This window comes from Balaenoptera acutorostrata, chromosome 16 (assembly GCF_949987535.1).
Source record: "Balaenoptera acutorostrata chromosome 16, mBalAcu1.1, whole genome shotgun sequence".
Taxonomy (NCBI): domain Eukaryota; kingdom Metazoa; phylum Chordata; class Mammalia; order Artiodactyla; family Balaenopteridae; genus Balaenoptera; species Balaenoptera acutorostrata.
In genome coordinates, this window is record NC_080079.1 from 48,218,035 (window position 1) to 48,233,518 (window position 15,484).

Genomic DNA, 15,484 nt, shown 5'->3' on the forward strand with positions numbered 1-15,484 from the left:
CAATCAGAGAAGAAAAAGAAACAAGAGGAATCCAAATTGGAAAAGAAGAAGTAAAACTGTCACTGTTTGCAGACGACATGATACTATAGAAAATACATAGAAAATCCTAAAGATGCTACCAGAAAACTACTAGTCCTCATCAATGAATTCAGTAAAGGTACAGGATACAAAATTAATACACAGAAATCTGTTGCATTTCTATACATTAACAACAAAAGATCAGAAAGAGAAATTAAGGAAACAATCCCACTTACTTTCGCTTTAAAAAGAATAAAATACCTAAGAATAAACCTACGTAAGGAGACAAAAGACCTGTACTCTGAAAACTATGAGACACTGATGAAAAAAATAAAAAATGACACAGATGGAAAGACACACCATGTTCTTGGATTAGAAGAATTAATTTTGTCAAAATGACTATACTACCCAAGGCAATCCACAGACTCAGTGTAATCCCTATCAAATTATCAATGGCATTTTTCACAGAACTAGAACACAGAATATTATAATTTATATGGAAACACAGAAGATCCCGAATAGCCAAAGCAATCTTGAGAAAGATAAACAGAGCTGGAGGAATCAGGCTCCCTGACTTCAGACTATACTATAAACAACTACAGTCATAAAAACACCCTGGTACTGACACAAAAACAGACATATAGATCAATGGAACAGGATAGAAAGCCCAGAAATAAACCCATGCACCTATGGTCAATTAATCTGTGACAAAGGAGGCAAGAATATACAGTGGAGAAAAGACCGTCTCTTCAATAAGTGGTGCTGGGAAAACGGGACAGCTACACATAAAAGAATGAAATTAGAACACTCTCTAACACCATACAAAAAAATATACCCAAAATGGATTAAAGACCTAAATGTAAGACCAAATACTATAAAACTCCTAGAGGAAAACATTGGCAGAATACTCTGACATAAATCGCAGCAATATCTTTTTGGATCTGTCTCCTAGAGTAATGGAAATAAAAACAAAAATAAATGAGACCTAATTAAACTTAAAAGCTTTTGCACAGCAAAGGAAACCATAAACAAACGGAAAAAGATAGGGCTTCCCTGGTGGCGCAGTGGTTGAGAGTCTGCCTGCCAATGCAGAGGACACGGGTTCGAGCCCTGGTCTGGGAAGATCCCACGTGCTGCGGAGCAGTTGCGCCCGTGAGCCACAATTACTGAGCCTGCGCGTCTGGAGCCTGTGCTCCACAAGGAGAGGCCGCGATAGTGAGAGGCCCGCGCACCGCGATGAAGAGTGGTCCCCGCTTGCCACAACTAGAGAAAGCCCTCGCACAGAAACGAAGACCCAACACAGCCATAAGTAAATAAAAAAACAAATACTTTAAAAAAAAAGTAAAAGTCTATTAATTAAAAAAAAATGGAAAAAGATAACCTACAGAATCGGAGAAAATATTTGTGAATGATGAGACCGACAAGGGATTAATCTCCAAAATATACAAACAGCTCTTACAGCTCAATATCAAAAAAAAAAAACAACCCAATCAAAAAATTGTCAGAAGATCTAAATAGACATGTCTCCAGAGAAGACATACAGATGGCCAAGAGGTACTTGAAAAGATGCTCCACATCACAAATTATTAGAGAAATGCAAATCAAAATCACAATGAGGTATCACCTCACACTGGTCTGAAAGGCCATCATAAAAAGTCTACAACTAATAAATGTTGGAGAGGGTGTATAGAAAAAGGAACCCTCCTACACTGTTGGTGGGAATGTAAACTGGTGCAGCCACTACGGAGAACAGTGGAGGTCCCTTAAAAAACTAAAAATAGAGCTACCATATGATTCTGCAATCCCACTCCTGGGCATATACCCAGAGAAAACCATAATTCGAAAAGATACTTGCACCCCAATGTTCACTGCAGCACTATTTACAATAGCCAAGACATGGAAGCAACCTAAATGTCCATCAACAGATGAATGTATAAAGAATACCTCTTTATCCAATATTCCATCGTATATATGAATGAAATAATGCCATCTGCAGCAACAATGGATGGACCTAGAGATTATCATACTAAGTGAAGTAAGCTAGACAGGGAAAGACAAATATCATATGACATCGCTTATATGTGGAATCTAAAAAAATACATACAAATGAACTTACAGACAAAACAGAAATAGATCCACAGACATAGAAAACACACTTATGGTTACCAAAGGAGAATGGGGGAAGGGGGTGGGGAGGGATAAATTAGGAGTCTGGGATTAACAGATACACACTACTATATATAAAATAGATAACCAACAAGGACCTCCTGTATAGTACAGGGAAGTATACTCAACATTTTGTAATAATCCATAAGGGAAAAGGATTTGAAAAAAAAAAGATATATGTATATGTACGTGTAACTCAATCACTTTGCTGTACACCCAAAACTAGCACAACACTGTATATCAACTATACTCCAATTAAAAAAAAAAGTTAAGCCACAAAGTTGGTCCCCTTTAAACATCCTTTTTATTGACAGCCTTACCCAGGGTCTAATTTTTCTGAAGGAAAAAAGCTGAAGGATTCTAAATGTTACAGAGAGCAGTGCTTCTCAAATTGAATGTGCATATCACCTGGGGATTCTTTAAATACAGATTCTGATTCAGTAGATCTGGGTAGGGGCTGCTAATAAGCTCCCAGGTGATGCCAATAAGCTCCCAGGTGATGCCAATGCTTCTGGTTTGTAGACCCCACCCTGAAGAGCAAGGACACAGGCAATGATGGAGCCCAATTCCTGGAAGATGTTGAACACTTGTGCTCCTGGGTCTCTGAGCTCAAAACATAAAGCCTGTTCCTAAGGTTTCCTTAAAGGTCAGCAGAGCCCCTCTTTCTAGCTGTGATTCACAGTGTGAATAATGACAAATACCTCCTTCCCTCTCCTGGGTCAACCACTGAGAGTATGCTGCAAACTCTTTTTTTTGGTGGAGTTTAAATAATGAGACAATGTCTCTATCCAACCATGTCTCAATAGCTCAGTTCTTCCTTATGAGACCAACTTGAACACAACCTAGAATGGCACTGATTATTCCCTAGGGTCACCATCTCTAAACCACACACTTCATATAATACAGGACACCAACCCAATCTTATTAACTAACCTCAGCCCATACTTCATCCTTGCTTCCACTGGAAGTTATTTTTACTGCTGTAGTTTCTAAGTCACTGTGCTTAGAGTTGCCCAAATCTTTTCCAGGAAAAAAAACAAGGGTTAATGAGCATTTGGAAGCCAGGTTTCTTAACTTCTGTTATAATGCAAAACACAAGTAAACCAAGTGGCATTGCATTCATAATTTGTAGATTTACTGGAGTTTAGGGGTCTGGGATTAGGCTGAACCTGGCAGGCCAGGATTGGGGTGACCTGTTCAACCCTGTGATATTTAAGGTGACCTTGGAAAGTTTGTTACATAATGGGAAATGCCTTAGAGATATTCTTTTTTTTTTTTTTTTACCCGTCAACAGATTATTGACAAGCAAAACAACGAACTGTTATATACAACAGAATAAACCACAAAGATATATAACGTTGTGGATGAGACTAAGTGAAAAAATAAGTCCCAAAAGGTCTCATTCTGCATGATAGCCTTTTCATAAAACTAAAATATCCTTCAAAAATTAAAATAAAAAATAAAAATATAAGGATTACATATAAATGCAGGAAAAAACTATAAAAAGAAAAACAAGGGAATAATGAAACATGGTTGAGCATAATAATTTTGGGAGTTACAGAAACAGGGAGATAGGGTGAAGGAGGCAGAGACTATATGGTTAGAAATAAGTTTCTGTCAAGGTCTTAGCTTTTAGTTTGCTTTTCACAATGTTAAAAATAACTAAATTGGGACTTCTGTTGTGGTCCAGTGGTTAAGACTCCGTGCTTCCACTACAGGGGGCACAAGTTCAATCCCTGGTTGGGGAACTAAGATCCTGCATGACGTGTGGTATGGCCAAAAAGTAAAATAAAAATAACTAAATTAAATACCCAAACAAAGAGTTTGCCAAAATGAGACTGTGTTATGAACCAAGGATTGTGATTAATCCAGTTCTGTACACCTGAGGTCCAAATAAAGAAAACAGATAACCATTTATGATCCACATTAGGGAAAACACACACACACACACACACACACACACACACACACACACACACACACACACACACACACACACACACACACACACACACACACACACACACCCCCCCCCCCACTAAACCTAAGTTCTTTAGGAGCATATTGTTTCTCTTTGCTTTTTTTCTTTCCAAGAAGAAGCCTAAATACTTCAGCATTTGGGAAGAATCCCTTACTTAAGGATCTCACACATTTCACCCAGAAATTAGCTAAGAGTGCTGTATCTCCTTTTGCTATTATAAGCAGCTTATGAATAGCAAATAATGTGTCCTTTTGAAGATGAATTTTCAGCTAAAAACAAGATTAAATGGCAAGGTAGCATTAGAAACAATTAGTTGATCATAATGTACATTGAAGATTCATTCAGATCAATTGCATGGAGTAGATCAGTGTCTATCTGACATCTGGAAGCAGAACTTGGGTGATGTTGTCATGGCCAAATTGTCATCATTCTTTTTTTCTAATCACTTTTGCATTGTATAAGGAGAGCCTCTTCTGTGTGTTCAGTAGCACAATTCCTGTTGGTTACTAGAGGTTTAAGGAAGTGAGAACATTTTAATATTCAGATCCTACATAGAATAAGATGTTACCATTTAAAAGCCTTAAGAAATCTGTAGATGGGGATTAAGGAAGCAACAAAACAAAGATTCCTTAGAGATATTCTTAAGTGAGAAGACACTCTGCAAGTTGTGAAGACAATCTAACCACAACTGTGTTAGAAGTTTGAAAACTATATAAGAAAGATAGAAAGGAAAACTCTAAATGATAAACTCAACTAAGTTGTTAAGTTTGAGTGAAAGGATATGAATATTCTTCCTCTTATAATTTTTTGTGCTTTCAAACTTTTCTATAATGAGTATTTATTGACATCGCAATTTAAAAAAAAAATCTCGACTCTAAAAAGCAACTCAGTTAAGAGTGCCTGCCTTCTAATTTGTTAACCACTTCAATGTTATTTCTTTCTGTTTTATTCTTTTGGTTTCTCTGTTTTGCCTTCTCTGCATAGTCAGGGCTGAGGGCTCTATGAACCTGCTGAGAGTGACCTATACATTCTGAAACCACCATGAAGGCAGGGACTGCTTGGGTCTCTCCCCCCACTGAGCTCATAGTAGTTCTCCAAGGGTAATGAGAAAACACAATTCTCTTGGCCTCAAAGAATATTATGGCCCAGAGGGGCATGAGGCAGGGCTTCCTAAGAGGTAGTAACCATCTCTCAGGGAGGCATGAGGGGACCTGGGGACCCCTCCAGGGGCCTGGAATGCACACCTGACTCTTCCTCCATCACGACCCACGCCCGCAGCCCAGCTGATCCCACTCCCATAATACTCTGCCACAGGTTGCTCTTCCCGAGGCCCCACTGGTACAATTGCAGTTCACAGAGGCCTTACTGGTTCTCTCCTTGATTGGGGGGCTTTCTTCTTGCCTCTGCCTTGTTTCCTACCAGTCCTCCACCACCTTCCGGAATGATTTTTTTCTAAAAACAAATCTGACCATGTCCCCTACTTGAACCCTGAAGAGGCCCCACAGAGCTCTGAGGACTCAAATATCAGCTAGAACCTCAGAGGCTGTTCCCTCGGGCCCGTCTGAGGTCTCCCTTCTGACTCCTGCTCTGGAGCACTAGATGCCCCACCGCGGAGCACCACCCCCCAACCGTCTCCCCAGACCTGCCCGACTCTTACTTGCCCTCCAAGCCTTTGCCCACAACACTCTCCTTCACTCCAACATTCTTTCCTTCTTGTCCAGGAAGCGCTCCCTGATACATCCGTCCTCCACCCGAGTCCCCAAGAGGGCGAGCTTGACGGTCAGGCTGTTTTTTTCTCTGCCTGGGAGGGACCCCCATACCCAAGTGCTCACCTGGTGTGTGGGATTTCAAGTTGCCTGTCTCCATCTTACAGGAAACTGTGGCCCCTCTTGAGAGAGTCGCGGCTTTCCCTCGGCGCTGGCCGTGTCTCCCCACATCAGGGGCCTGGACTGGATTTCCCGGGATACTCCTTGATGAAGTTCATCTGGAGTGGGCGCACGCCCGCCCCCCAGGCGCCCATTTCAGCAAAGGATTGGCGCCTTCCTGCCCCCACCTCCAAAGAGCTCGGCGCCCTACAGTGCAGAACAAGCGTGGCGCGGGGGCCGGCTCTGGCGGGAGAGACGTGAGGCTGCTTAGCCGAGCGTCTGCAGCAACGCTGTGCCCGGGCTCAGAACCTCCTTAGACGGGAGTTCTCGGCCGGGCGCGCTTGGTGGGGGCGGAGTGAAGAGGGGGAAGAGGCGGACACGGAAGTGCGGAAAGGGTCTTTTTTAGCCCAGACGTTGGATCCTCCCTGAGGCGCACCGCGGGGCCTCACCGCCAGGGGGAGCCCGAGGCCGGCCCCACGCAGCGCCCCAGCGGTCGTGCGGGGCTCTGTCCCAGGTCCCCGCTGCTGGGTCCTCGTGCAGCTGTGTCCTGGGATCGCGTCCCTCCACACGCGTGGGGAAGGGATATCTGGCCCCAAGCTTCCTTTGAAGCCTCCCCTCCCTTCTCTACCTTCTCCAGAACCCGCGCTCCAGAAAGCGACCCTGCATCCCTTAAACAGCCAGGCAAGGTCGCCGCCCCAGCGCTTTCCCTCTTGCTGCTTCTTCGTGCTCACCAAGTCCACGGTCTGTAAAACTGTTACGCATGTCAGGGCCCCAGCCCAAAGGCCCTCTTACCTCCCTACCCCATCCTACGAGGGACTCCCCAAGCTCCCGCTTCCACCGACTGATATCGGCTGGGCCACGGAAGGCCAGCTCGCAAGCGGCATCCCTGAGGTCACCCGGAAAGACAGTGGTTTGCCCGCCAGAGGCCTACCAGGCGGAGTCTACACCCAGTATGGCAGGTGCGGTGGTGATGATGAGTGGGTGGGCTGGGAGCCCAGCTGTCGGCACAGGCTCCCCACGCCCTCTGGACACCCCCAGGAGGGGACTGTCGCAGGACCTTGCCGAAAAGGACCCTGAGGAGCAGAAGCTCATCAGACCCGGAGAGCTGGGACAGAGGGACCTGAGGTGCAGATGCTGCCTGTGAGGTGACCGGACAGGTATGCCTGAGCCAGGCACAGCGGCAGGTGTCGGAGCCTGGAGGGACAGCAGTGCCTGGAACGGATGTTTCCGTCCTTCCAATAAGCAGGCTGTGATCTCCCGGGGGCTTGCTCTGGGAGGAGGCTGCATGGGTTTGGGGACTGAACTTGCATCTGCATCCAGCTGCTCCAAACAAAAGCCCAAATCACCCCAGTCTTTGTGCCGGCTCCACCTGGCCTGGGTCAGAGTGTAAAGGGCCAGCTGGAGGAGGAACTGGTGGTAATGCAGAGGCTTGACAGCAGCGGGTCCATCTTCCCAGGATGAAAACTCTGGCCTGTCCTCTGGAAGTCGGCAGCCAAGTCCCAATGCTGGGAGCAAGTAAGGTCTGTGGGAGGCAGCTGTGACTGACTGTGGGGAGCTTGTTGAAGTGCTTCTGGTGAAGCTGACCCCTCCAGGCCTATGATCAGACTACTGACACATCACCGGCTTATCAGAGGAGGCCTGTTCTCCACTTTAGGGAACCCACAGACAATTTTTAAAAAGCTGTAGGTCTTGGAACCACTTGTTTCTCTTAAGGTGGTAAAAGTTCCCCTTTTGGTTTCTTTTGGGGGTGATGAAATGTTCTAACTTGATTGTGGTGATGGTTTGCACAACTCTGGGAATTTACTAAAAACCATTGAATGGTACATTTTAAATGGGTGACTTGTATGGAATGGGAATTATTATCTCAATAAAGCACAGCCCAGGGATAGAGCCACACAAACATGCCTGACTGAGTTTGGACAAAGGTATAGAATCAATTCAATGGAGGGAGGATAGCCTTTTCAACAAATACTGCAGGAACAATTGGGCATCTGTAGGCAAAAAAACAAAAACAAAAAAAAATGAAGCTCAACCTAAGTTTTACCCCTTAAACAAAAATTAACTCAAAATGGATGATGGGCTTAAATATAAAATGTAAAACCCAAAAACTCTGAAAAAAATATAGAGGAGAAAATCTTCAGGATCTAGGGCTAGGCAAAAAGTTCTTAGACTGAAAACCAAAGCACAAGCCGTAAAATGAAAAATTAATAAATTGGACTTATCAGAATTGAAAACTTTAGTTCAATGTAAGACCCTGTTTTGAGGATGAAGAGAAACTACAGACTGGGAGAAAATATTTGCATACCACATATGCTCAAGGACTAGTATCTAGAATATATAAAGGACTCTCAAAACTCAACAGTTAAAAAAAAAAAAAGCAATCCAATTAGAAAGGGGCTTTAAGACATGAACATTTCACTGAAGAAGATACACAGATGGTAAACAAGCACATGAAAAGATAGATGTTCATTAGCTGTCAGAGAAATGCAAAATAAAACCATAATGAGATATCACTAGAAACCTATCAGAAAGAGTAAAATTTCCAAAAAAAAAAAAAAAGTGACAACACCAAATGTAGCTGTAAAAGGGTAACATAAGGGATTCTCCTGGTGATAGAAATGATCTATATATTGGCTGTATTGATAGAAGATGTCGATACCCTGGTTATGATATTGGTTTGCAAGATGTTACCACTGGGGGAAACTGGGTGGAGTACACAGTATCTCTCTGTGTTATTTCTTACAACTGCAAGTGAATATAGAATTATCTCAAAATAAGAAGTTTAATTTAAAGTGTTCCTTTTCCATATCACTGATTTTAATAAGTTTGCTATAAAACAACCATGTACAAAAACAAAAACCATGTACATAGATTGTTAAGGTTAATATGAATGTACCTTGAGAATGAATGATCCTACACTGATTCTGAGCTATTGGAACCTGAATTAATGAAGCTTTCATCTATAGATCACCACCCACCAAGCGCCAAAAGGAGAGAGTTTGGAGAAGGTTGGAAGTTGAACTTCCCTGGGGTAGAGGCTTGTCTGGAGAAGTCCTTGGGTGCTGGGGCCTCCTGGGTTGTGCCCTCTCTAGGAGAGGGTGTGAAGCATGTGAGAGGGCAGCCTGAGGCATGGAAAGAGCCAGGGTGAAGAGACAGGAGGCCAGGCTGTAGCCCGATAGGGTAGGGGGGTTCCTGGAGGGAGAGAACCAGGCACAGCTTTCTTGACATAAGAGTAGCTGTTTTAGGCCCAAGCCATTTTGTGATCTAAGCCTGGCCCCAAGCTTGCCCTTGCAAAAGAATAGGCCTCGGTATTTAATGATTTTAAAGGAACAAAGAATGTAAGAATAAGCAGCTATTACCAGACCAGGGAAATGACTTAACCATATTGGAGACAATAAATCAGTTGTAAAGGTTCCCAGTTCTGTTTCAAAGGTAAAGATTAGCCTGAAGCACATCCTTGAGCTATTTTGCAGGATCCAAGGATCCAAACCCCCTCAAGCACTCAACCACCAGACTAACTAGACCCTAAGGAATGACCATGCTGACTTTTGCTTACCCTCGTGATGTCAATCAACTAGAGCCCAGACTCTGTTAAACTTTGCCTCAATTCTATGCTGAATTCTCCTCTGCTCAATCCCCTTCATGAATATGTATGCCCCCTTAGCTTAAATCTTCCCCAATTTTGCTGTTCTGGGAGACATAGCTTTGGCAAATATCCCTGGTGTTCTCCTTACTCATTACAAGTAATAAAATCCTTCCTTCCCCTGCTCTTTGGATTGGCTGTGTCTTTTGGCTCCACATCCACCAAGAGGCAAACCCAGTTTTTGGGTAACAAGACTTCTTCATCTGGCTGTGTTCTGTGACCCTGTGCAAATATCAGCACCTCAATCAGTGTTCAGCTTTTAGTTCCACTGAATGAGTGTTGGGACTGGAGCTGGAAATCTCAGAGTTCTACACTGATATTTCTTTATTGATACACAGAGTGTTACTCTGCCTCCATCTACATCTATATGTGACCTCTGCAAGTGGCAGTTTCCTCATCTCTCAGTTGTTGTAAAGAATATATGGGATGGGGCTTCCCTGGTGGCACAGTGGTTAAGAATCCACCTGCCAATGCAGGGGACACAGGTTTGAGCCCTGGTCCAGGAAGATCCCACATGCCGCGGAGCAACTAAGCCCGTGAGCCACAGCTACTGAGCCCACGTGCCACAACTACTGAAGCCCGCGTGCCTAGAGCCCGTGCTCTGCAACAAGAGAAGCCACTGCAATGAGAAGCCCACACACCACAACGAAGAGTAGCCCCCGCTCGCCGCAACTAGAGAAAGCCCGTGCGCAGCAACAAAGACCCAACTCAGCCAAAGATAAATAAATTAAATAAATTAAAAAAATAAGAATATATGGGATGACACCTGTTAAGTGCTTAGCACATAACCTGGCACTGTGGTGGGAGCAATAATCATGGTGGGAACAAAGCGAGCAGTGTGAAGTCTGGTCAGAGGCCACAGACAGAGAATGGCTTGTGTTGGAAAAAAAATCGTGCTAGAGGAAACACCCAAGAAAATATATCATTATATACTTGCAGTCATTAAAACCAGGTTTATAAATATTTTAAAACGTCAGAAATGCTTAAGTTGTCCTGTTAAGTAAATAACATGTTATCTCAACTGTGTTTGTAAAAGATGTATTTTTTAAAGTGAAGATAAAATCTACCCCAAAGCTAACAGTATTTGCCTCTGAGTGATGATCTGTCCTTTCAGAATCTCTCTTCAAAATAATAATATAGTGAGATGGGAGAGGAAAGAACAAAAGAAATGTACTTGTCAACTGTAAGCAGACTTTAACGAGGAGCTGTATGAGAGGGTAAAATGGGGCCATCCCTACCCCACCTGGGGATAGAAGGAGCCCTGACCCAGGAGAAGCTGGAATTGAGGGAAAACCCTGGAGTCCTGAGTGGTTCTCAAATTAAGGAATGGAGCCTCCAACAAGAGCACTGTATTCATTTCTAAGGCCACCGTAACAAAGTACCACAGACAAGGGGGCTTAAACAACAGAAATTAATTTTCTCACAGTTCTGGAGGCCAGAAGTCTAAGATCAAGGTGTCATCAGGGTTGGTTTTTTCTGGGGCCTCTCTCCTTGGCTTGCAGATGGCCACCTTCTCCCTCTGTTTTCACATAGTCTTACCTCTGTGTGTAAAGATGTCTGTGTCCAAATTTCTTTTCTTATAAGTACTTATAATGCCCACCCTAACTACCTCATTTTAACTTAATAACCTCATTTTAACTTAATTAAGATCTTTAAAGATCTTATCTCCAAATATGATTATTATGATTCTGAGTACTGGGCGTTAGAACTTCAGCATATGAATTTGGTGGTGGGAGACACAATTCAGCCCATGACAAGTGTTAATTACCATATGGCTAAAACATCTATAAACAAAGTTAAAAGACAAGTGACAGACTGGGGGAAATAAATATTTTCAGTATTTATGACATACCAAAGTATTCTTATCCAGAATATATACAGAGTTTAGATGAATCAATAAGAAAGATGAAAACAACCCAATAGAAAAATGCGCAAAGAAAATGATTAGGCAATTCACAGAAGAGGAATACAAAATAAACATAAAAATGTTCTCAACTGCACTTACCAGTTTTATACAAACTAAGACAGTTTTTTTTCATCTATCATAGTGGCACAAATTAAAAAGACTGATAATAACAAGTCTTGGCAAGGATGTAAGAAAGTGGGAATTCTCAAATGTTAACGGGGACACATATTGGAATGGTCTTACTGAGGACAGTAGCTATTAAAAATTAAAACATCCATATCCCTTAACCCAGTGTTACACTTCTTCTAGGAATCAGTATTGCCAAAATAGTTGCACACGTGCTAAAGGATATACGTGGAAGGACTTTTTTTTTTCTTTGCTGTAAATGTCTGTTCAGTGCAAAAGAAGTTAAATATAATCATTACACACCCCTACAATGAATACAATATACCCATTAAGAAATAGGAGGTGATCCTACATGTACTGAAATTAAAATAAAGATCTTCAAGACAATTGAAAATAGGAAGCAATTTGCAGAACTACAGTCTAGTGGATGCATTTTATGTTTTTATAAATGTGTATTTGTACAAGTAGACTTAGATAAATACACAGACAGTTTCATAAAGATGTTCACCCAGCTGTGGCCAGTAATTTCTGGAGGGGGAGAAAGGTGAAGCTGAGGCAGGTGGAAGGGAAATTTTCACATTTTGCTCTGTATCCTTCTGTATTATTTAAATTCTAAAGTCTATACAACCAGAATAAATACAAACTTGCATGCATGTTCTGTCAGAGAGAGAGAAGAAAAGGAAGGTTTCTGCTTCTGAAGATCTTTGCAGAGCCCATAGCCATGCCTCGGGACTTCTCAGTCTTCTGAGAATGGCGGACATCCTCATGGGAGTCTTAATTGCCCAAAATGTTTGCTTTAATCAATGTAATTAGCAGAGCATCAATTAGGCTAAAAGGCTCCTACAGCAGCTGCTTCCCTTCACTGCCCTGCCCAGCCCCTTCAGCGACTCAGCTTCCCTCCATGGTACAAGTCTCTCTCCATGGCTCTGTGTTTCCTCTCGTGACTCTGAAGACCACTGTGGGCAAATGGGAGGTTCTGAAGCCTATTGATTTGCTAGGGTTTTGTTCCTGCCTGCTGTTCCATGTCATACTCTTCATCTTTCTTAAGTGGCTCATTGGTGGCTCCAACCTGTATACTTTTTCTGTTGTTCTCCCCAACCTGCATCTCCTGTTTTGCAGCTCACTGAGAGGTTCCACTGTCCCCACAGTCACTAAAGCCAGAAATCTGTGAGTTATCGTTGCACCCACCACTCATGCCTGGTCAACCATTAAACCCTATGGAGCTGACTCCTAAATGTCTCTTAAATCTGTCCCTCTCTCTCTACCTCTACTGCCAGCCAGTGCATTATTGCCTCTCACCTGGATATATTTTTGCTCTCACCTTTTACTACTCCATCTTCCCTCCAGTTGCCACAGAAATCTTTCTAAAAAGCAAATCTGACCACGTCCCTCACAGCTTAAAATCTTGCTGGTATCCAATACCCTACTGAATAGAGTCCAAACCCCTTGACATGGTAGACAAAGCCCAGTGTCACCTGGCCTAGGCCACCAGTTCCCTGTGTGCATCCAGGCAATTACCATTCCCCTGGCCCTGCATACAATTCCGCTTTTGCATATGTTGCTTTCCTGCTGGAGGTCTTCTGTGCATGTGTGTTGATTTTTTCTTTCCCAGCATCCACTCCTATTTCTTGTGCTACCTGCATCCCATGAACCATCTGCCTTTCTTCTCAATCCATGTGTGTTTCATATGGGTGGCTCCAGGTCCCCTCTTCCCCCCTTCAGGCCAAGCCAGATCATTTAGCATCTCTCTTCTTGGAATTTGAGTCTTGAACATCATAAGAGCCTTGAAGAGTCAGTCCATTTCTGGCTCAGCCATGCTCCCTGAGACTAATTTTCCAGTTTTCCTGTGATTCTGAGTTGTCCTTTAGACAACTTTCCCATCAATTCCTTTTTCTTAAGCCAGCCAGATAATTTTCTGGTGCTTTTAATCAGAGAACTCCCAATGAACCCAGCCCTTCTGCATCAGAGAAACTCTTACTTATCCCTCAGGGTCCAAGTTAAGTGTCCACTTACTCCTTCATTTATTCATTCAACAAATATTTACTGAAAACATGCTATGAGTTGGGCACTATGCTAAGTGCTGGGGATGCAATAGAAAACAGATATGGTCCTTGGCCATATGGACTTTAAAATGTCTCCAAATAAACAATTCTTTTGGAAGGAGGGCTTTAGGTGCAGGATAAAGTTAATTATATTAGTCCATTCTGGCACCCTATCAGTATTGGTAGGGACAATCATTTAATTACCCCATATCTGCATCCCTCAATCCCCTCCCCCAGGCAACCATATTAATGTGTTTGATATGTATTTGAATGTGTTCAATATGTATTTGAATGTGTTCTTGTGAAATGTATGTTGTAGTTTTATGGGCCGGTGCTTTTAATTAACACCAAGAGTATTACGTTACATATTTCTTTTAGTTTTCTGATTTTCTTCATGAAGCATGGTAGCATGCACGAAATATTTGAAGTGAGATAATGAGCCTTAGAAGCAAACGTTAGGATTTTACCTTTTCCTTTGAGTGAAGTCATTTGAGGGTTTTGAGCAGAGGGGCAACACGATTTGAATTGGTGTTCTACAAGGAAAACTCTAGTGTGTTGAGATTAAAATTCAGGGGTGCAAGTGTGGAAGCAAGAAGGCCGGTTAGGGGCTGTTGCAGTAATCCATGGGAAAGTAGATGGCGGTTTGAACCTCGGATGTATACGTTCCTCTTCCAGGAACTTTTGTATATAAACAAGAGAAAAATGCAAGACAAGTACAGCAGGAAGCCCCCCAAACTAACAAACAACATGAAATACAAATCATTGATAAGCAGAGAAATGTGGATTAAAACAATGATATGACATTGCATCTGTTATTCTGGCAAAAATTATATGACCAGACACTGCCAAGAGTTGGCTGGGATATGAAGATTTAAAAATTCTCTTGCACTGTTTATGGGAACGCAGAATCAAGAAGCAATGTAACACTGCTGAGTCAAGTTAAGTATACACAAACCCATGACCCAGCAATTCAGCACCCTGTTATATATTCCAGAAAAGTTTCCACATAGGTTCTTAAGGGAATGTATAGGAAGGTGTTCATTGCAGCAACAAGGAGGTAAAGGCAGCCTAGGTCTCCATAGTTTGGACAATGAATGGGTAAAATGTGTATCAGGTTTTGTGATAAGCACTTAATATGCATTATCTCATCTTTTCTTCAAAATAGCCCTAAGACTGGGACTTTTAATAGTATCTGTAAATACTGTTTACCGTCTGTAAAACGGAAACTATCCTTCCATACACAGAAACGGCCGCTTTTTTCTGGTTCACTCTCCTTAGTGTTTGGACGAGAACCCCGGGGTTCAGGGGCTCAGAAGCGTGCCAGGTTTCCCAGACAGACGGGGTCATCTCGCCTTGCGGTCTGCAGGATCTTCGCTCTTCCAGGCCCGGGAGCCCTCCTCCCTGCGCCTTCAGCACCGCGGACAGCGCCAACGGGGCAGGGCTGGGCGGGGCGTCCTCAGAGACGTCACGGCGCGCGGAGTCTCCCCGGCGCGCGCTCGCTGGCTGCCGGCGCCGCCACATCACGTGACCCAAGTAATTGGTACAGCTAGTCGCGCACCGACTGCTCGCCTCCTCTGACCTGCAGCCTCTGGACCTCGCTGCCGCGCCGACCCCCACTGGCCCGGTGAGCGCGGCGGCCCCTCCCTTCCGGGTCCCTGCGCCTCCTCCTCTCCCGTTGTGTCGCGGGAGGCCCTTCTGCTCCAGTCTCCTGGGTCCCGGGGCACCGCAGCCCGCAGC

At 43.5% G+C, this 15,484-nt stretch overlaps 1 protein-coding gene across 3 annotated transcripts in view; it reads left to right on the top strand.

Moving 5' to 3' along the window:
* Positions 1–15,270: 15,270 nt before the first annotated feature.
* OGDHL (oxoglutarate dehydrogenase L) overlaps positions 15,271–15,484 on the top strand; it is a 30,144-nt gene continuing 29,930 nt past the window's right edge. For all 3 annotated transcript variants that reach the window (XM_057531621.1, XM_057531623.1, XM_057531622.1), the window contains exon 1: positions 15,271–15,371. The gene's annotated coding sequence lies outside the window, so the exon portion shown is untranslated. The remainder of the gene's footprint in view (positions 15,372–15,484) is intronic.